The sequence below is a fragment of the Falco punctatus genome (genome assembly GCF_963210335.1).
Source record: "Falco punctatus genome assembly, chromosome: 8".
NCBI lineage: Eukaryota > Metazoa > Chordata > Aves > Falconiformes > Falconidae > Falco > Falco punctatus.
The window spans coordinates 61677704-61701495 of NC_137588.1; positions in this window are offsets into that span (position 1 = coordinate 61677704).

Here is a 23792-nt window from a genome sequence, read left to right on the forward strand (position 1 = left end):
CCCAGCCCCGAGACCGAGTCCTGCTGCAGATATTGCTTCCGCAGAGGGAACTGAACTATATAAAGGCACTACAGAAAAGTCTAAACATCAAGGTCTCTGCTGGAGGAAAGCACGGATTAAATTGCTCGGTTGCTGTGAAGTGCAAAGAGAAACCAGTAGACAGCAAAGTGATGAAATAATTCATTAGAAAGAGAGGGGTTTTTATAAGCCCTGTGGAATTCCCTAGTTTGTTGGTAAATCTGTTTTAATGGCCTCAGCTTTGCTGTCGCCCACTGCAAACAGCGTGGACATGGGAATGTTTTGGTTGCAAATGATTTATTCAACAAAAATGCAAATTCTCTACTGAATCCTGTATTCACCATTACGACTTTGACCTGCATGCAGAAAACAGCACAGAGGATACAGGTTAGCTGTTTTCTTCAGCAAGTTTTCCACCTAAATCGAATGCATTTACCCTTACCTGTGCATGAGGAATCAAGAAAATGCGGAGGGAGAGTTTCAGCCCTTACACCTCGGAGCACGGTGTCCATCTCCCCAGGCTCACATTTGGATGAACACCAGCACAGCGCAGAGCCGTGTCACTGATGGGCTTTGGATCAGCTCTGCATTGATTTAACATTCAGAAAATGTGGCATGCAGAATAAAATAGCTGCGAGTTTAGAGGGCTTGGATCGGGTCCTTTTTTTCTATAGGCAGTTGGTATCCTCTATAATGTGTAATTATTCAGTACTAAATCTGCCATTATAGAATTATAGAAAGGGCAATTACCAGCCACGCTGAAAGTACCTGGTAACGCTGGCAGGCTGATATTTAATTTTTGTCAGGACACAGATGAAAGTAGCTTCGGTCAGAGCAAAGCATACAGGTTAAAGCCTGAATGTTGCATTGCAATTTTCAATTCCAGAAACTACTGTGGGAACAAAGGACAGAAGTGAAGGCAATGATTTCCCCTTTTTAATGCTTGTGAAAACAGCCTCACGCTCTTTTATTTCCAATGTATGCATGCAGAATATATGCACGTTTTATTTTGTACTTAAAATTTAAGGCACCTCCAGGAGGCTGGTTTATAAGACAGAAGAGAGGAATAATGAATCCAAAAACACAAAACAAAACTTTCTTTCAGAGAAAGAGAGGGGTTATTTTTCTAGATTTGTTAGTGGACATTGCATTTTAAATATGTGTGTTGAGAAGTTAAAAGTGATGGAGACTGCATGTAATAAAACCGTGGATCCAAGAACAAAATAATGGTGTTTTATCTGAGCCAGTCCTTCTTAACTCACCCTGACAAGCAGACACGATGGCTTCAATAAAATTACTTGCATAGGTAAAATACACAGATAGGGTTGATTAATAAGGCGTGCATCATTTTTTACAAGGACCTGATATTTTTTGAGAAATTGTAACCTATTTAGCGGATTTAAACTTAAAGCTTGTGTGCACACACCTATGCATATCTGACTGCATTATGTTTAATCGTTGTGTGAAAATGGCTCAGAAATGCTGGAAAAAAAATTGCCTTAAATTATTTCGTCACGTCTGTATCAGAAAGTGCTTGCTCTTGCTCCCATCGGGGTTCATGCCCCATTAACTTCAATGGCCACAGGAACAGCCAAAAATACACAAATATTTGCCTTGTGTTGCAGGCTACAAAAGGCACCAGGAAAGATTGCCTGTGTTATTCTGTCGTTGTATGCAAGAGGTGCTGTTTTCTCTGCAGGAAAAAACACATCTGTAATTAAAACAAATGTATGTTCTAACTTTAACCAATATTTTTCATCGCCAAAAATATGTTAAAAATAAATAAATGAAGATTTAATTGAGAGGTTTAATTAAACAAGCAATTAAAGATGCCCATGCTGCCAAGCCCTTTTGTGTTACTACTATTTATTTTTCTCTGAGGGAAACCTTTATTTTCCAAAGGTTTATCTTGTGGAAAATCACTCCCTTAAATTAATTTTCCTTTCATGAGACGTAACTTAAACCACTGAATATACTGTTGTACAACGATGTCCTGTGTGTTAGTTCAGAAAGAAATAGCTGCTTCCTTGGCTTGTTGTTGGTTGTTGGTGGGTTTTTTTTTTTTTTGAATACCAGCTTCAATGGGGTAGGGAGATTTACCTAAAGAGAAATTTTCCTCCTCAGAGAAAACTGTTTGAAAAACCACACACACACACATTGAGTCTTTGTCTATCACAGCATCTTGGAGTTGCTAAAGGAGTTTAATAATCTGAAAGGAGGAGGCTGTAAAACCTAAAGATGCTTTAAATCTGCACTCTCGCAAGGTTTTTGCATGGCTGGCTTGCTCCCGAACGAGAAATTTGGGGCAGTCATTTTTTAATTTAAAACATGTTGGATAAGGCTACTGAGTTTTTCTCTCTCTTTTTGTTTTGTTTTGGTTTTTTTTTTAGTTATACGAATAGTGACTTTTCAGCTTGATTTTTGCAATAAAGGGCACCTGGTGACTCCCAGAAACTCTGCAGTGACTTGAGCTCCTGCTTCTTTGCAGGATCAGGGGGTTTAATAAGCTCTCAGCGGCCTGATCCTGTTAACACTCTCTCAAGTAAGTAACTGACTTTGGTGATACTGCTTACATGACCAAAATTACTAGTCAAATTAAAAATTAACTCCAGCCTTTTGGAATGATCTTAAGCATGAAGCTGAACTTTGCACAAGTTCCCTAGAAAAAAGCAACAATAAGAGAGAATTAGGGATCGCTGGAAGAGCGCAGCCCTTGTAAAAGTGAATAGGGTGAAACCGGCACATCTGAGCACAAATTATATCAAGAACTTATAAAAATTTAACAGGGAGTGGTGTCCTTTCTGGAAGTATTTAAGCTGTTCCATAGCAGTATAATAGTTTATATCCTTGCAATGCAATTTTTAAATCAACTGCAGAATTTTATAGAACACTGACTTCAACTTTTAAAATCTAGAGGGATGCTTCCCTCGGCATTTAAAAGGACCTTCCATAGGGAGGATTTTCGCTGATGACGGGGTTTATTTTTTGGATCTGACAAACCCTTGGTTACCTGTGAATTCCTTTCTCGAGTAATCCTATTACGTTGTTTTGTGAAGGGTCAGTCCTGCATGTACAGCCGTGAGTCGTGCCCAGGGTCAGCAACTTGCACACATAATGCTCCTTATGCATATCTGCTATTTATAAAATTGGACCTCTTACTGAAGCTTACTTTTAAAACAGCCCCAGAAGGGTCATACATAAAAACTGAAGAAACCCATTTAAGGAACCAACTTGCCTCCTTTGGAAGCAAATGAGAGCTGGAATACGTGGAGTCAGGAAACTGTATCTGGCCATCAAAACTGGACGCACAAAAGACATGTCAGTGTGGCATTTCCTACCTTGTGAAGCCACTTTCTCCTCAATGCAGCCCTACAAATACAATAGTGCATTGATTGAATCTTAAACTCACTAGACTTCAATAAATTCTGAAAGTGTATGAAATTAAAATTGAAGCAAGAGACACACAGAGTGTTAGTCCTTCTCAAAATAATAATTTAATAACTCTCCAAAAAGTGTAGTGGTTTAGGAAAGGCAACCTAGATGGGAACGTATAAAATAAAGCTATAAAGTTTCCTTCAACTGTATTTTAATCATTGTTAAATATTTACATTTAATAAGCACTAGTTTTTATTGCAAGAGAGATGTAATTACATTTATCATTCATGGAAAAACGGAGCTTTAACAGCCTGTACATTGATTTGCTAAGATGAAATAGTGTCCTAAAAATATGTCGCTCACTCTCCCCTGGGAATATGTTCCATATGTGAATGTAAAACATATGAGGATTTTTAAATCAGTGCACAAACTATATCAGCTTTATTTCTCATTGTCTCTGTTACATTTAACATAAATTTTTACCTTTGATATTTTGCTAATTAGAAGGACCTTATCAGGCTTTTACAACCCTTACTAATATGTTTTTTTCTTTAGTAAACACTAACAGGAAGAGTAGCAACACTTTGATATTGACTCTGGGGAAGCTGTTGGTTGAGGTTATGGCCTCACACAACTTTATCAGTAATTTGTGGCCACTTTTGATGCATCAGAGCCAAACAAAGATGCTCAAAGGTCCTGCACATCTCTGCAGAGCTGCACCTCTGCTTTGCCAAGCCGGGTCAGCAGAGGACAAAAGGAAAAGTCAATTAGGTGCAATGAATCAGCAAAAATTATCCCTCATTTTTATATTACCACCATTTATCCACCTTTTTTTTTTTCCCTTTGTTCTTTTCTCTTTTTTCCCCCGGTTTCTTTGCTCACAGCACATGTGGTCCTGGCTATCAGGGAGTTTTATGCCAGCTCCCCGTAGCCGACACAGGCAGCTCCCCGAGCAGCCCTTGCTCCCAGCTGGGCAGCGCAGCCGCAGCAGGGACTGGGCTGCCTTTCCCAGCACCACCCGTCACCTGGAATTCTTGATCAGTTTTTCTATCTTGAAACTTGTGAGAATAAAAGAGACCTAATAGTAGCTCTAATAGAAGAAACAGCTGGATTTCAGGAGCTCATGGTGGTGGACACTGTGGGCGTCAGTGCAGGGAACTGCTTGACCTGGCACCTTCTGAAATATTGATCGTTGCAGCACCTGGAAGCCTTTCACCTTGAAAAGATGTTCAGTATTTGTAGGCAGCCACGGAAGTCTCTCTTAATGTTATTTATTAGGACTGACAAATGAGCTGCAGAAGTGAGGAGGAATAAGCTAAACAATTTGGGGGGTATTTTCTTTTGTTATTGCAGTTGTGAGCTCTGCGTTATCCCAGCAGAAAGATGATGTTGTAGAAATACACTGGCAAGAAAGGCAGAGGGAGCACATAAATGTGGAGAAAAAATAAAAAGTTTTAAAAATTAACCATATAAAGTGGTCTTTTTGACTTCCCACAGCAGTACAAAGCCCATTCAGGTCAGTGGAGTGGACTTAGGTTAGCTGTGGTTTTATTCCCACCCTCTTGCACAGGTATCCATGATTTTAGGACTCCTAAGCCAAGTTTTTCAGGTAGGGAAAACCTTCTTGAGAATTAAATTAACTAAAACAAACATACCCCAAAAAAGATCTATTTTTCTAGCACAATTGTGTCTTCCACCGCTATGTGGTCCCAGGCTCTTGTGTAAGCTAAAACCTTCATCCTTTGCTCTAACCCTGCAAGAATTGACTTCAGGCACAGAAATTCAGTGCATTTGAACATCTTAATTATACTGCAATCGCAAACACCCACAGCTTGTTGCTAACAGGGGTGTTTGCCTTAAACTTGTACCTGCAAAGAAGTTATTTGCTGTTGCACAATTTATGCAGCCAGAGAATCCCGCGGGATCCTGGCCATATCCAGCATTTCTGGATAGCTACGGAATATCTCTTTACTAGAACTTGCCACAGCCTGTGCCATAAGGTAATGATATACCTGAGCACAGGGCTAGGTAGGCAAATACTGGCGCCTGGCATGTAGTGTTACTGCTGCTTGTTCTAAGGTACCATCATTTAGAAATATTAAATAAAATGGACTTTTGCTCACTCTTAATGAAGGTTAATTGTCCCCGTAGCCATCATTCACATGTGCTAGCTATTACAGCCTTGTTTTGTCCATATTCCAATAGTGGCTGTTGCAGTGAATTGAGGAACTGCTGCCAGGAAATGTCCTTTTCTAAATGACATAATTAGGGTATTGGGGAACCCAGCGAAAGCAGATTAGGGGCATCACTGCTGTTCTCCATGCAACCAACAATTCGAAGCACATAAGCAAACACTTAGACTATGCGGATGATTTAATATTGACTAAACTCTGATATCTGATACTCTGTGTAAGGCAGGTACAGCATGCTGGAATGAAAACAAAGCACTGACTTCGCATTTTGTATTGGCTAAAAAATGAAGTGTTTTCATTGACCTCACTGACCAGAAATCAAAAAATCAAACCATTATCCAAATTAAAGCTATTGGCTCAACTAATTAAAAATACTGGACTGCCTGATAAAATTAAATGATGGATGATTAAGTAAACTCAAAACTACACTTGATGTTTTATTTAGGTGTCCTTGGTTTCTCTTGAAATCACCCAGCAGGTTTGGGTATAACTATAGAGGAGGTGAATCACAGATGCCTGTCAAGCTGTGCCCATCCCTCCAGCCACACTTCCAGGAGGAAGAGGCTTTTCCTTCCTTTGCCTGTCCGGTCCTCAGCTCTTCAAGTGGTTTTGTTGATGGAAGAACATGGCAGGTCACTTAGGGGAAGGTTTGATAATGGCAACACACCCTCCTCTTCCCTGTTAGTGTGGAGGCACATTGATTTTGCCAAACTCTTTTTTCATACCTTTGTTATTAAGGCAAGAAATACGCACCTTCTTCATAAAATGGTGGGGAGACTTCTAGGTGGTGTAATTCACTGCTCTGCGAAAGCCAACAGATCTGCAGATAGCAGGTATTTATTACCGCTGCTCTCATACACAGACTTGTTGACTCCAGTGGGAACTGGTTGTATGACCATGAGGTTACTTGTTTAAGAGTTTACAGGACCAGGACCTACACCGCTAGCGGGGCTTTTAAACTGACCGTTTTGGCTGCTGTGAATGATTCATTAAGTGCTGTTCCTCCTGCTCAGGTCTTCACAGTTTATTATTCAGGCACTTTACTTAATACCTTGTCCATTTCCTCCTTCGGTCTTTTTACTAAATGCCTGTAAGGCACTTGTGACAGACAATATGGAAAATTAATACGTGCAGGTATGGCAGGATTCACCAACCTTTCTGCCCATTTGCAGCGTACAGAAGTTCTGGCTTGTGTTCAGCACTCCTGGGTGCTGTGCTGATACAGGAGCCTTCGGAGGCAAATATTATGATATGGCTAAAATATGATTTGCTCTCGTTTTGAATGAGCATTAGTGCATAGTGCAAGATCAATTTAAATAAAAGTGGATCACAGACATGCTAAGACACAGGGTATTTTTGCATGCTCATTTGCCCTGCCTTTCTGGTTAGATGTTGGGCAGCTGAGTTCAGAGTGTGGCTGGGGTCCTTGGAAAATCCCACGCAGCACTGACCGTGCAGCACACAGCCTCGGAGATGTTCTCATGAGCTTATAGGATGCAGCCTGTAGCTTTAGCATTACACAGGTATCGCATTCATCTCTGCACATCTCTATTTCTCTCCTATTTGCTCCCAGATCCTGTGCTCCTGTGGAGCCTGGCCAGCCCCAGCCGCATCCCACGCCTTCCACCAGCCTTCCTGGAGCACCGCAGCCAGTCAGCACCTTTGCCAGGAAAAGCCCAAAGCGCTCAGCACTGCCATTTAGCCACCAAAGTTTGGGTGCTGATTGCTGCCCCATGCTGCTGCCTGGCCCACCGCTGACAGCCCCACGACACAGCAGGACACAAGCTGTTCGTGCAGCTGCTCCAGGAGGAGGTTGAACACCCCTTCAGCTGGGTAAGGTGGGTCTGGAAGCAGCCAAGGCTGTGCTGGCATGCCATGGAGCTTGGTGTCCAAAGGCTCTGATTTCTTGCTTCTAGGATGTTTTGCTCTTGAAACCACTCACTGCCCTAATTGCAGCACTTGTTTTGTGCTTACTTGGCCAATTACATTGCTTCCCATCAGCTGCAGCAGAAGAGTGGTATGTGGATTCCGGGAGGGCAGCAGAGCCGCCAGGTCTCCCAGCTTTCAGATTCTTCTCTGTGCCCCCTGCCAAGGCTGAGAGCACAGCATGCTGCATTCCCACACTGCCCCAAACCAGTGTTTGATGTAAAAGCAGAAACGGAGCAGCCTTTCAGGAAAGCAGACAAACTCTTCTCCTTCCTTCAAGCTTCACCAGCAGCTCCAGCTGCTCTGACCTGCAAGGGATGAAGACAAATTCCTTAACATGGGGAAGGTGTTAAAATCTTGACCAAAGTTCCCCAGTCACCGGCAGCATTTTTTCTTATCCACAAACCACTGCTCAACTTAAACAGACTGTCTTGGATAAGCAATAACTGCCTCCCATCGATCCAGGCAGTGGGGAAGAGCACCTTCTACAACTGTGCAGTGCAGGTGCAGCAGCATCTTTGATCCAAGCAAGCAGAGCTACAGCAAGTGGCCAAGGAGGTTAATTCCCCCATGAATCGTTGCTTTTCTTTGCATCTTTATCGCATTCCTGGATGCAAGCCATGTTTCTGCAACTTCTTCACCCCTGATTTTACAAGGGGAGGGAAATGGAAAAGCAGCTGTAATATCCTTGGCAGATACTGTTTTTCAGTAGCTCAATAATTATAGTATCTCAGTGGCAAGATGGCTGAACCCCTTCACTTTTGCTCTGGCAGCAGCCAAATGAAATTCTCACAGGGTTTAGCGGGTGGTTCCTCCTGCACTCTGTCAGCCGAGTGGATGTGGGACCACAGGAGCACCCACCAGGCAGCCACGCATGGGGCTTTCCAGAAATTCTTTGGTCAGTGCAGGGGAGCAAATGGCAAGTTACCACGAGAGAACCAGTGCCTACATCACTCCAGTTTGTATCGAATGCCACCAAGTGCTGACAAGGTCTGAGTTGAAAAATCACACTTGTGTTCACCAAAGGGCGTTTCAGTGACTTGCTTTGCTCCACCTCTGCTCACCGGCTTTCTCAGATTCCTGTCAGGTTGCAGCAATGAGCTGCACACCATGCTCTGTATGTGCTAAAATTACTTGCAGTTATTTCAGTGAAACAGGATATAACCAGCAGTGCTAAAAACAGAGCAATGAGGCATAAATACCCAGTGCATCCTTCAAAATACCCTAATTTCTTCCCTTTCTCTGCAGCTCCCACGGTACAACCCTTCCTTCCAGTACACTTCTGGCTCTCTCAATCTAGTCTATCTCCAGACTCAAAGCGCTGGTGCGTTTGGCTGCTTTCCATCTATACCATATGACATCTATCTTAATTAAATACAGCAGCGTATCAATGGTTTATCTGACAGAGAGCTATTTAACACTGAAAGCCCTGGAACAGATTTGATATATGTGATCTCTGAATATCTCCATTTCTTGGCAAGGGCTCAAGCTTGGGAAGTTGGGAGGATAGTGCATCAGGAATGAAGATGTGCAGGGAAAATAAAATAACAGAGAATTTTCTTGAGGGGAAAAAGCTATATAAGCAACCTTAAGGGATTAATCATCAAGTAGAATAATATTAACCACTGCAATCAGTACAACTCCTAGTCACAGAAAAAGCTGATGTTCAAACCCATGAGGGTTTCTGGGAAGAGCTTGTACAAGACACAACCTACTTTATTTCAGTTTGGTAATGGTTAGACTCAGTTGATTGCCTTAATAGATGTTATTTTATGCTTCACTTGACATGATTCCCAATTCTCTTTGCATGTCTGTGTGATTTCTTCCCCCTATACGAAGTTAGATAATTTTGAAGGATGCTCTGCAAGCAGAGTCCTGCAGGTGATGGCATTGGGAGCTTAACCAGTGCCTGTTTGCTCAGGTAGCAAAAGCTGGTATTGGTTTGAGCACTTCGGTACACAGATCTAAGTAAGACAACATAAAATAAATGGTCAGAATTAATTCAGCTTCATTGTAATGGAGATCTTTGCATTTGATCACTGAACTGTTGAGTGAAACCTTCACTAAAGCGGGGAGTTGCGGTGCAAATGCTGGCAGACCTCCTTGCAGAAAGAGCAGTGCTGCGTCTGCTCCCCTCTGCATTTGCAATTTTTACTGAGGTATTTTTTTTTATTTTTAATTTCTGTGATATTTATTGTTCTTATGAGACGTGTTCAAAGCAGCGAATCAAAATAGCCTTTTCTGGGGAAGTAAATCTCCCAGAGCTTAATTCATCATTTTGAAGTAATACAAAGCTTAAATTTGCCTTTGCTGGAGCTGCATACTAAGTATTCAAGCATAAATAAAGAAAATATAAATAAAGCAGGCCTGAATCTATTTCACTGTGTTATTAAAATTCCATTGTTTGTTCTGCAGGAAAAGACCTCCCAAAATGACAGTGGTAATCTGGGCAAAAAGCAGATTGTTGCCAAAGGGTTCAGCTCTTAAAGGGGGGAAGCATTTTAAAAACTGCCAAGGAAAATATTTTCATTCATGAGTTCACCCAGCCTAAACATGCATCTAATCCTCCCAAACTGACAGTTCAAAAAGACAACCACAGTTGAGACAGGCAAAGTGTTCAGTTCAAAGGCAAAAAAAAAAGGACCTAGGGATTATTAGCATTATCACTTTATCACGAAATGACCATCAGCTCTGGAAGTGCATAGCTCCACCTCCCCTTCCCAAACCCAGGGACTTAGTCCCCATCACGTTGCTAAAAGGGCAGCAAAGCCTTCCTCAGCGACTCACCGCAGTGAGGAGAAAAGCCTTCAGAGGGGTGAGGACTTGCTCCCATTTGAAAATGTAACGATTGGCACAAATGGAAGCAAAGTGCACTGAATCTGCAGAACGGGAGCAAATTGGGAACCTCAGACAGTGCCTCTGGTCAAGGACCCCCCTTTTCCTGAAATACTCACTGCACAGACTGAAAAAGGAAAGATTTCCACACTTACTAGATATGTAAATCTTTGTGTATTTGGCAAAAGAAGCTAGTACTCTCTCTGGTTTACAGATATTACATTAGAGAATAAGTGTCTTGCCCATGGCTGCAAGAGACAGCAGTAGCAGAGGTGAGAAGAGAATAACCAGACATCTAAAAGAAAAGCAGCCACAAGGGAAACATGAGCCTTCCCAAGAAATTAAGAAGATATATCGCTTTTGTTTGTTTGTTTTGTTTGGGAGGGCTGATTTGGGGTTTGTCTTTCTTCCCCCAACGCTCAGCCTAGCCAGCCCAGTGTGAAACCACCAGCCCTCCCACTAGCCAACCCATTTTTCATTCATTTTGCTTATATGAAACCTGTGGTCCCAGTCAGCCAAATGCAACAAAAAAAAAAAATCTGTAGAGGTCTCACAGATGCTGAGTTCCTAGAAATTCTGCAAAAATAGGCATTAGAGACTTCCTGCCATGAGGAAAGACTGAAGCGTGAGTCCAGTTACATTTTAAGACACCAAAATAGCTGCATGAGAGATTATTGAATATCCCAACAGGTGGGGGAAAAGAGAATATTTAGAGTTAAGAGCAGAACAATTCAACCAAGAGAGTCAAAACCTGACTTCAAAAGTCTCATCATTCCCTAAAGTATTTAGTGTTGAAGTCCACAAGCGCTCACCCTTGCAGCGGAGACCTGAGGGATGGGACACCCAAGGGCAGTGAGCAGCAATTTTTGGTTGAGGGCTACCTTTCTCCTCCTCCATCCCCTATCAGCAGCCACTTCTCGTGGCACAGGGTATGAGAGCAGCCAGGGACACGCAACAGGGTCAAGCTGCTCCAGCTCGTTCTCCTGGTTGAGTCCCATGGCCTCACCATGGCTCTCCAGGTCTCCATTCTCTGACCTCTCAGGCCTGACAGCCAGCAGAGGGGGCGGAAGAGACGGACCCATAACAGTTATCAGCAAAATATCTCAATTTCTGACTTTTAAAATAGGTTATAGCCACACAAACATCTCACTGCCCAGCTGAGACAGGAGTAACTCCCTCAATATCCCTCTGTCTCATGAACAGAGTCCCACGCTGGGATGTGCACAGTGGAGAAATGCTGCTACAAAGCAAACAGCCTGCGCGAGAGCATCTGCAGCAATATGTGCATGACCAGCTGTAGGTTGGGGGTTTTGGCATTTATCCTCAGATGGAGCTTTCCTAAAAAATCCTTCCCAAGTTTAAACCACAACAATGCATGCTTTAAATATTGGCAAACATTTTAAATGGCTGGCGAAGCCACAAAACCATCAGCCGCACAGCGGCTGCAGCTCTGTTCTGCAATCGGCTGCTGGACTGCAGTCATCCCCCTTAGGGCTCAGCTCTGTCATTTGTTTGTAGAAATAAAAAAGCGAAAAGCTAGTGAGCATTTCCAGCAGAGTCTCTGTCCCTTTGCAGAGCAGCCAAGCTGTGGGCTCTCCATCACTCCCTGCCTTCCCCATCACAGCAAGAGCCAAGCCCATAGCTCGGCTGCAGGTTTTCCCTTGGACCCAGTGTGAGATCTCTGTAAGGACACTCTGATTTCACCAGGAGCCACCTGCAGCATGAGTCACCAAGGCAAATGAGGTGACCATTGGGCAACACATTGTTCTGTACCCTTAACTTAGCCAGGTATTGCACATCAGCCCTTTGGAAAGATGGCAGTATCTCATCTGAAACCCAAGCCCTGGGAAAAAGCTCTTTCCTCCAGGAGAGGATGATGATACTTCAGGTTCATCTGAATGCCAGCGTCTCTCCTCTGTCTGCAAACACATAAACTGAGAGTCAAGAGCTCTGCTCACGCGTGGCTGAGCACAGAGCCTGTAGGAGTCAGGGAGAAGATCCTTGTTGACAACAACAAGAAACAGGTCCCAACGCAAAAGCACATTCATGAACGTGATGCCATCTTGCCCCAGTAAATGGTTATCTTGGGTACTGATTCTCAACCCATTTCTCTGTTTCGTCTCTTGAAAAAAACCAGTCCAGGCCAAGCAGCAAACATCTAGCAATAAGAACGCTCTTCGCAGCTGCATTTTCCTTCATATTTCAAGAGCTGTATTATAAGGTGAGTTTAACATAGGCAATTACTTTCCTCCCCGATGAGCCTTGGTGTTCTTTTGTCTGTTTTATTTGCATATATTGGTAATAATTTACACTGGAGAAAATGAAATATTGATGGAAAGATAACTCCAAAAAGCTGCAGTTGCAGTACCATGTGTGAGAGCCCTCACTGACATGAGCAGCTGGTTGCAAGGTACCTCCCCTTCCACTGGGAAGGACCACTGGCACCTTAAAAAAAGCCAGGTGAATAGTTGCATGATGTGCTGAGTGTTTGTTTTGTTTGAAAACATCACTGAAATATCCCATAAAATATGCCAAATGCTGTTGCGCAGCTCCAGACTGTAATGAGTAAGACCTTTCATTACCTCAGCAGGTAAGACCTTTGCCAAAGCTTCCTTTGGGAAATACCAGGTCCCAGCAGGAGGAGTACCAGTCCCTGAGGTATCTAGTACTGGCCAGAGTTTATGGGATCTTTAATTGTCATCACAGACTCAGCACACACACTCACAGAGCTTGTGGCTGGAGCAAGCTGAAAAGCATCACCTGTTTTACCCAGGAAAAAAATCCTCTCACAGCAAAATGACATTTGAGGTGCTACTGTTAAGCAGGCATGCTCAAAATACACACATTACTCCTCAGCTCAAAGCCTTAAGCCTCTTATTATGCAATTGCTGGGGGTTTTTTCCACTATTTGAAAGTTAATTCAGATGACAACAGGATTAGCCACTGTAGAGCTCCTTAACTGTACCTCACAACATCCTGATGGGTGACTGCTGGGCTGTTGCTTGGCAGGATTCCTGTTCTCACCAGTCACATTTGATACAGATGAATGTTATTTTGACTGCCTTTATGCTTTAATCATATATTATTATAGTATGAGATTATCTTTTGCCTAAGATGAGTTGTAACAAGGGAATATTTAGACAAACAACCCACATAACACCAAGAGTGTTGCATGATTTGGTAAACTGTAGGGCATGCTTATAGCAAAGGGCTAACCAAGGATAAACAGATGGAACAGAGCATCATCTGCTAGATCTTGGGGCTTGATTTGAGTCACGTCTGTACAGTGCTTCTAAATCGAACTCAGTATTATCTTTTCTGTATTAATCTAATCTTCCTTCATGTAGTTGTGCCTATTAGCATTTGAAAAACAAATATTACTCACTGATATTTTCAAACAATATGCACAACCGTATTTCCTACATTTTAGAAGAAAATGATACAGTAATTGAGGAGTTTTGCTTCCCTCATGCTCTGTGACTAAATGTTTCTATATTGAACACTGAACAGAAGATCAGAGCTGTCTATCCACAGCTCCAAATAAGCTCATAGATGAAGATTAAGTGAGCAGGACATCTATAAACTGGAAACCCATAGGTCTGGCTTGGATTCCCAAGATTTCCTGTTAAGTGCCTATTAATTTGGGTCAATTGCTTGTTTCCTTTGAGCCTCAGATTCTCATTGTAACTTTTTTCAGTTTAGATTACTAACTGTAGAACAGAAACAACCTCTCCTAACAAATTTAAGCAACACACACAGAGCAGGTCTTCACTGGGGCCCTTCACTGTTGCTGCAATGCAGCTCATCATAATTGCAATATGATGCAATTAAGTGATCTGCGAATATATTTTCTGCCAAACCTGATTTTATTGCCTATTAAATTCCACAAGATATTAGAGCAGCCCCATATTGTGCGTTTATCTCTCCTTCCCATACATCACAGCAAGCATGATAACATGGGCTTCCTGCACACAGGGGGTCCAGCGCTTTCAGGGCTCGCCCAAAGTGCAACAGACTTTTGGGAGATCACAGCTCCGAGCACAAGTGCAAAGTCCTTCTCAGATCCTTGGCAAACCTGGCCCTTGCACCTACGCACAGGAATCCAATTCATTTCACAGGAACTGCTGCAAGTTTTTCCTTCCCTTTCCATGTCTGCATGTCTCCACTTTCCTGACCCAGCAAGGTGTTTTGGCAAAAGCAGAGATGACCAGAGGGAGCTCAGGCATGAGAAATATCTGTGATGACCACAGGCTCTCTCCAGTGCCACCATCATCCTAAAAAAAGGGGTTGTGCCTCCCAAAGCAACAAAGAGCATTTGGCATCTGATTATTCCTAGTGTGTCTCGGTAACTCTTATGGAGTATCCAGTCACTTGAAGGACTTGCTACTTGCTCAGCCTCTCCAGTGGTCATTAGCACTTAGTGTTGAGATGGGAATTGAGTACTGGCAATAGACATTTATGAGAGCAGCTTCTGAAAGCATATCCCAGTTCATGCATCTGACTGGCCATCACTTCTACCTCATCACAAAACCGTGCTGAAATCTAGGAACTTGTCAAAGCAACATGTTTCCTGGAGTTTGGAACATTTTTCCCCGGGTGAGTGGTGAGGTCATTTATCTTCTGCAAATGAAAAACTGTTGTGGTACTCACAGGTTACTCAGATCCACCTTTAGACAGACACCCCGGAGCTGTCTGCCACAAGCAGTCTCTTCTCAAAATCCACTTGACAGTTGTAGATGTGCAGCAGTGTTCTGTCTGTTGCTTCAGCCAGCCCATGGCTCAGCCATCGTCTTGTATTAGTTACTGCCATGATTAAAGACAATTACAACCGAAGATGACATTTCCATAAACCATCAGGTCACACCAGGGCTGCTGCGGTGGGCATCAGCAGTGAAGCACCGACATCCTTGAGCACACAGGCAGTGGTGCTCAGCTGGGAATGAATCAGGATCAGGCATCCCACCCTGCCAGCCCCACATGGCATATTGGTGATGGGAACACACGGCATCACTAATGCTATCCGATGTCTCCCAGGATAGAGCGATGACAATGCAACAGCAATTTTCAGAGGTTTGCAAAAGCATCCTAGCTCAAAAGCACCTACTGGGGCTCCTGTTGCAGCATGCATGATGGCGCTGGGATCTGAAGGCCATTTTCCAAGGAGTGGAGAAGGCAATACACTGTGATTTTTATGGTGGCGATTTATTTCAATACATGGACAGAAAATGCTCCCATAACTCAAAAGAAATTGCAAAGAGGGAAAAATGTGGTATTTTTTTTATGCACACAAAATGGAAAGAAATAAAAAATGCTCTGTTTTCTAAGACATGATCCAAAAGAGTGGGTTGATTATTTTCAAGATTTTATGGGGTTTGGGTTTTGGATTCTGTTAACTAAAAGTATACAAATGCTTCCGAGAATGGCCTTTTTTCCCCATCAAAAAAAAAATTAAATTAAAATTTAGATGAGTTGCAGATGCAAGAAAGTAACGGGATGGAAGATGACAGCAGGCCAAAGCCAGAACAGCTCCTTTCCCTGCTCCAACCTGGGCATCTCCTCTGGCTCCACATCAGCTAAAGGCCTCAGACTGAAGTGGCCATATCCCCTCACAAATCATCATCCTCAATTGTACTACCCAGAAAACAAGCTCAGGCTTGTCAGGACACCAAGGCTGGACTGCAGGGCTGGACCTAATCCAGACAGGTTCTCCCAAACCTCTTTTGAGAGTGCTTGCAGAAGACAGCTGGTCTTACCCTTGCATGGAGCTACAAATAGGTCTGGTTAGCTTTTTTCTGCTTTTTAAAGGATGATATAGAGTAATGAATACAATGCTTAGCGACCTGCAAGACCCCCTGCTAAGCAGGAGTCTATAGGCTGGGCTGTTAAGAGAAATGAGAAGTCACCATTGGTCTCAGCATGAGTAGGATTTGACCAAATCTGAATGACATGAAGAAAACTGGAGATAGGATACAGTCATGTATATTGAAGTGAGGCTGCTTAGACAGTGATTTTCCTGGTGATGCCTATTCAGTCCTTTACCTTCTAACAGTGTTTTTCTTTTCTTACAGGATGAGTACAGATCGAGGCAATCTACACCAAGCTCCTTCCCCAAACCTGACACTGGTAATTATTCCAAATCACAAGATTTGACAGGAGCCTGAAGAAGTGGCACTTAACTCCACTATAGCATTATGTCTTTTTTTCTTTCTTAATCTCCTTCCTAAAAGCAGAAAAATGATATGGCACATCAGGTTGAAATAAGTGACTGATAATATACAGATAAAAATGAAAACATAGCTGTCAATATCATTTTACTCTGCTTGCAAACAGGCCTACAAATATGCATACTTCGATTTTTCTAATGGTCCCTTCAGAAAAGGCCTCAGGTTGCACCAGGGGAGGTTTGGGTTGGAGATCAGGAAAAATTTCTTCACAGAAAGGGTGGTCAAGCACTGGCACAGGGTATTTAAAAGACATGTAAGATGAGGCACTTAGGGACACTTTTAAGACACACTTTAAGACAGACTTAAGTTCAGTGGTGGACTTGGCAGCCCTGGGTTAACAGTTGGACCTGATGATCTTAAAGGTCTTTTCCAACCTAAACGATTCCATGAATGCAGCTGAAAGGTGGTGCACCAGAACGTGAATCTAATTCCTTACCATCATGCTGCAGGCATGTGCCATTCTAGCCAGCTCAGCCACTTGCTCCTCAAATATCCCTTAACACTTTATATAAATATTCCTTAAGATATTCCTGCAGCCCGTCAGCTGTTTAGCTAAGCTGGTACCTTACAGAGCTGCAGAAAAGGTTCTGTACCCAGGCAGTGTCCAGACATCAGTTCTCGGTCTTGGGTCTGAATGAGAAGAGGAACATGTTCCAAACAGCCCTGCCAGCCCCGGGGAGGGGAGGTGGGAGAGGGTCCAGGTGGGGCGGTGCTGGTGGGACCTGCGGGCACAGCTTCTGGCAGCCCCCCCTTCCCTGCAGGACCCTCTTCAGACAGCACCCCGGGCAGCTTTGGGGACCGGCAGCTGTCCCCAGGTAGATGCCCTTCAGCTCGAACCCAGCTCCCGACAGGCAAGCTTGGGAGCTGCTGGGACTCTCCAGCTGGCAGCAAGTCCCATCCCCACCCCATGGCGGGGTGTCCTGGGGAGGGGTGGGATGGCTCAGCCATTTCCAGGGCCTCCAAGGCAAATGGCTGGTTCCAGCACCCCTGGCTTTTCTGCTGGAGGCCACAATACTGGGGTACTATTACAGCAGCAAATTGGCCCATTAAGCCTTAGGAATAATGACTGCTGTTGGTAATTACCCCTAATCCACTAATGAGCTATTGTTTGCTTCAAGCATTAAGTGTAAGCTTAATGATGTGGAAAAAAAGCAAAATAGACTTGCCCCAAAACTGCTAAACCAACTTAATTGAACAGATGCTTGCTTAGCACCTGCATTGTCATGCTGATTCATAGAGGATTGTTTTAATTGCAAGATGATCCTCAGTGGATCGTGTTTCCTTCACCTTAGGGTAGGTTCAGAAGTCAGAAAGTAGGAATTGATTAATTTGGTGACATTAGTATGAAGGTTTAGCACATGCAGTGTGGCTTTTCATCTAAGCTGACCAACATGGATGATAAGGACCAACAGCAGTGAAAAAACTCTGTAGCAATAATAGGAGAGCATTAAAATCCCCTAACAGGAACTGCAAAATTGAAACCAAGTGTTGTACAATTTAATTTCTGTCCTGTATGAATTATATACTTATTAAGCAAAAGAAACGTTAAATGAAATATATAAATTATTATAACAGCACTTGTGTAAAACAAAGTTTCGCTTTGTAAACTTTTGAATGTCAAGATTGATGGTTTTCATGACTTTCCCAAGATCTTGCAAATTTGGCCAGGGTTGCCATTGCAAAATTTAGTCAGTGAATTTATTACTTACACAGCAAAATCAGTGCAGTTCATTACTGATATAAGAACTGCAAACATGTTATGAATTAGGTGAAAACAGCTTTTCCTAGAAAGATGAGGCATTTATGCTGTTTAAACATGACCCTTTCTTGTGGAAAACCACAACAAATTCAAGGTCAAACTTCTATACTACTTGTTCTGCCCCAACCTGCTGAAAATTACTCTATCAACACAGGAAAGAGGATACCTTGCAACCCCTCCCCTAATTTATATACATCAAAACTGAACCTTGCAATTTTCCTTCAAATATTGTGCTGTTGAAGATATGGCTCTCGAACAAAATGTTTGTGTTTTCATCTGTAGTAATTCCTTAAGTCCTGGCTTTGAAATTCCAGAGGCAGTGAAAGATGGTGAAATGTAAAGAGGAAGAAAAAATCTGGCTAAGAAAATGTGATTTATAACTCTAGAAAATGTCAAAGAAAATCCGGGCAGACAGTGCCAAGATGTCCCTCAACGTCATCTTTGCACCCTCTCTGTCACCAGCCCCTTGGGTCCTGAGCCCTGCACAGGTTGCATCAGCCTTTGCATCGCCAGTTCCACACTGGCACATCTTCCGTGGGGCTGTCTGCACACACTAGAACCTTGTCTACGTAAAGGAGATGTTCTACTTTTTTTGTTATTATTCATAGTGGTTGAAATACATCGGTTTTTTCTTAGCATTAAAATAAGTAAAAATTATGTGCAAGATAACTCAAAGGACTGCTGTAGTTGGGCTTTAAATACTTTCTGGGGACACCGCCCGCCCATTTCCCCAACCTGATATAGCACTGTGCTTCTTAATAAGCATCGTTCATGAAATAAGCTTTACATACATGCTTTCCTCTTCACCATGGGTTTGGAAACACAAAATGATCATTACCATCTTTTTGAGCATCCTAGAGAGAATACTTAAGTGACACACCCAAGTAATAATAATTCATATGCTTCAGAGCCAGCGTGGCAGGCACGGGATTTGAGTACTTGTCCCAGAAATGTCCCAGGTTTTTTCCATCTCTCCCCTCAGTTCTGGCTGCTAAACACCTAAACACCTGCAATTTCCAGCTTTTGCTCTGCCAGTGTTTTTCCTTTTCCTCGTTTTGGAGGAGTGGGAACGTTTCCTCTGGGAAAGACAGCTGAGGAAAACCACTGAGAGTGGAGAGAGCGGCAGTGCTCTCCAGCTGGTCACGCTGCCTCTGCCAGAAACAGCATCCCATTGATTTCAGTGCAGACTCTCCTGGGATACTGTCTTCAAGAGTATTTCTCTGAATAAAAGGCCATGTCAGTGGGCGCTCAGGGTGCCACACCAGCAAAGCCAGCCGATAGCCGGGACAGAGGTCACGGTACCAAGCTTGAGGCTGGAGGGTGAAACCTCTTCTGGGATCTTCAGGCAGAACCGGCAATATCTGTGGCAATCGCCGCGCTGCTTCTGCCATAGCTGTCCCCCAAAGCTCTGCTGAGTTCTCAGAGGTGGAAAAAGAGACTCAGACCTTGAAAATGTGATTTCTGATCTGAAATATTCAGCCATCAGTCCCAGCCAGAGGGTCTCCCTGGTGCTAGTGCTCAGCATCTCCTTCTGCAGTCATGCTTGCTGTGAAAACCAGCCCATAAACCCATAGCTCATTTGTCTGCATTTATTCAAAGAATAAGATATACGAAACACCCGTTGCTGCACGTGTTGAAATCTGTGTTGTTAAAATCTGAATTCAAATCCTTTGATATTCTGTTATATTTAACATTTCTCGGTGCATGGCCAATTAGAAGGACATAACAGCATCATAATTATTTCTGTTTTTTCCTACCATTTCCTATTCACGTGCATTTCACCAAATCAGACCAAGAGGAAGTGTTTTGGGGGTTGCTGTTGTCGTCTTTCAAGCAGAGGTCGTCAAGCAAAAAGTTGTTTCTGACAGAAGTGCAGGCTAGAAATAAGGTGTCCTCAGCTGATTACCCAGCTCATGACTTTGAATACGCTTTGGCATTTTCTTACAGAGGATGTTAAACTCACTGCTAATAGCCATATGAAATAGGAAAATTCCTACTGTTTATGCTTTTGGAATCACTTGCTGCAGATGCTCTCTGACACCACCACACAGCCAGGGACTGACCTACCACCTTTGAATTGTACCTCCTTTTCCAGTCATCCAGGGAACCTGGAGTCGATGCTTATACCAAGAATGATGGCCATGAAACCAAACAGTTCAGAAGCATGTGAAATAGGGGACTTTGGGGTAGCGGGGGGTGAGAAACAATGTTTCTGGAGCTGTGTTCCTGTCATCTCTCCTATCTCCCGAACCGGGCACAGAAAGGGCTTTGCATGAAGGAGGGAGAGAGGGAGAGCTGCTCTCCACAACCATCACCTCTGTGAGCCTTTCAGACCTCAGCTCTCACCTCTCCCCTGCCCCGCGGCAGGCATCCCAGCACGGCTCCTGTGCGTAAACCTGACGTCAGACTTCAGAGCGCTCAGAATTTAACTGAAAAACCAATTTACACATCCCTCTTCCTTAAATTCCTTCCAAATCCCCAGTTAAGTACTAAATATCGTGGAGCTGAAAATTTCACTCAAATGTTACTTATATGTCAAATATTTTGATGCAAAATGTATCCTATGATTGTGTAACCTCCTCTTCTCATTAAAACATTCCATGCAGCAATAAATCTGTCTCACAGGGGGTAATTTATGTCTAAGCAAATGATTTCCCATTTTTTTATAATATAAATGTTTAGATTGCAACATTCTGCCCTCTCTGGAGATTCTGTATCTACATTCACAGGCACAGCAATCTCACTAACACATTTTCGTGTATACTACTTCCACTGTGCCTTGCTCGCCAGGCCAGCGTGCTCTTCAGTCCTCGGTGGACACTTTCTAGATCATACACATATCCATGCCAGACAGGCATCACTACAACAGAAACAAAGGTTACATTTATGGAGTTTGCAATGCAAAGGAACATTTTTTCACTCCGCTGCCTAGAAAGGCAATTGTGCCCTTTCATAGAAACTGGGAGAAGGAAAGCGAAAAAGAAGGGGTGGCCCGCACTTCTAGAGGAAAAAGCAGTATTTTCTGCATCAGGCTCATGCAGTCTGTTGAATTTTGCATGCAAGCTGCTGAAGGCTATGACTGTTGGTTACAGCAGTGTGCACTAGACTGATTTTAGAGGTGGACTAATAAGGCAACACTCTTTGGATCCTGAGGCAGAGCTGACATTGTGGAAGACATTCTTCATGGAGTGATGCAAAGCCTTTTAATAAGACTGTTCTTTTAATAAGACTGTTCCTCTACTTAAAGGCACCTTTTCTCATGTATATTTGCTACCACACTCACTTCACTTCAGTCCCACACCCCCCAAAACTGTCTTCTGGGCCCTGTTATATGCAGTTACAGCTACACTGGACCTTCGTTCCCTACAACGGGACAGCAGCTGGGCTTTTCCATGAATCTGGCCAGCTCTTCCAGCACACAACTCTTCTGGTACTAACAAAGAGGTTATTTTCTCAGACAACAGATCACAACCTCATTTTCCCTTTCTGCGGAGATTTCCCAACTAATAATGCTTAACTATGAACAGAAAATTGTGTGGGATTATCAAGGATTTTTAATTCATTAATTTGGATACATTTTATGTGCAGAATCACCATGTGTTCAAGCCAAGGCTGAGCTAGAACCACACAAATATTACACACTGCCTTGTTAATGCCAGCAAAGCCCTTTTTATTGCATAATTCTGCAGCCTGTCTGTAGTTTTTATTTCATTAATTTTCATCCTGATAATTGGAAGCAGCTTCTCTCCTTGCTTTTTTAAGGTTTAATGAGCTACATAACTTCATGCCTCCCACTGAGGGGCTGTAGGTCACTTTGCACTCTGGAGAGCTGCAACACCTTTCCCTACTTCTCTTTTACTCTCCAGCAAGAGAAGACAATGTTTATTGTCTTCTAGCAGAGGAGTATGTGCATTCATTCATCAGACATCTAGGTATGACCTTCTCTGCAGAGAAACACAGATGTCTTCTAGCAGTGATGGTGGGACACAACCGTTGCACGTTGCACAGCACTGGAAGACCTGGATTCTGCTGCTTCAAATACACCTCAGCTATGCACTGGCAGTGGCACCTCAGGTCACTCAAAAAGACAAAGTGACACCAATATCTGGCTTGTTCATTGAAGAGCGATTTTTGCAAAGCAGTAATTTCAGCATCAACTAGAAAAAATATTAGAGAAAAAAGTCAGCAGAGATGGAATTCCATTATGATATGCTTTTCCACTGGGATTGCTTTGAAGGAGATGAAAAGTTAAATATGAACACTAGTAATAGAAGATAAGAAGAGGTCAAAGGGAAGTAACTTCCCCTGCAGCACATGGCTTAGGGTTTCCAGCAAACTTGAGATGCTGCCTGTCCCTGAGCACCTCATCTGGCCAAGCCTTCTCAAACTGACTTGCAAACTCAGTTTGGTCAACTTCCTCTTCCCCAAGTGCTAAAGTCTCTGGGCAGCCTCGAGATGCTGGGAACTTTCAAGTCAAGTCCAGAATCATAAAGGAAACAGAATTAAGAGCTTGCAAACATGACCCTTTGGCTGGATGCTAACTCGATAATCACTTAGTTTGAACACACTGGATGAGTTATACGGTCACCCTTGGGAGAATCTAACAGAACAAGAAAATTGTGTTACATTTTTAAATCCTTAGAAACAGATACAGTTCCCTACACTATTTCAATTTCCAGTGCCAAGAAGTAAGAAACTGCATTTTTCAACCATCTTCAATGCAACTTATATTTGCCATGAATCATGCATCTTCTCTAATCATTTCTATCATTGATTAAAGAAAAAGAAGTTGAAGATTAGCTGGTTTAGAAAATTCTGGGATCAGAAACATCTTTTGGTAGGTGAGGACAGCGTTGGGAAACTTTCTTATTTGTTTCATTCATGAAATCACCATTTTTATGCCTTCTTGATGAATCCGTCTCTTACCAGAGGATTGAGATCATGGGAATCGCATTCTTTTTTTTACATTTGTAGGTTTATATTGCTATTGGGAAGTAAACTATTCTGGCCTAAGATACAAAAGCTTATCTATATATACAGAAAACCACAATATTGCATTTCTTGCAGCTTCCAGAGATAGTGACCAGCCAACCAGGATTTTACATGGGCAACCTTACAGGGCAGGTGTCCCAAAATACCCCAGATAGTTTGCCAGCTAAGGCAGGGCACTGCTTTCCCATATTCCTTCAAGAGTCGAAAGAGAAAGGTGGCTTCATCCAATAAGAAAGTCAGCAGAAATTGGACTGAAATGTCCTTCAGAGCCATAAAATCAGTGGAATAGATGCTCATAAGCATGTTGTGTTCCTGGGGATATCTACAACCGCCATCAGGTTGCCTCATCTCGTGTTCCTTTACTACTCCTGATGTCTACCTTGCAGTTTGGGAGCAGCTCAGAGGTCCTCGAGCAGCATCCTGGAGGGCAGTCTGGGTCAGAAATGTTTATGCTGAATTTTGAGTGGTTTT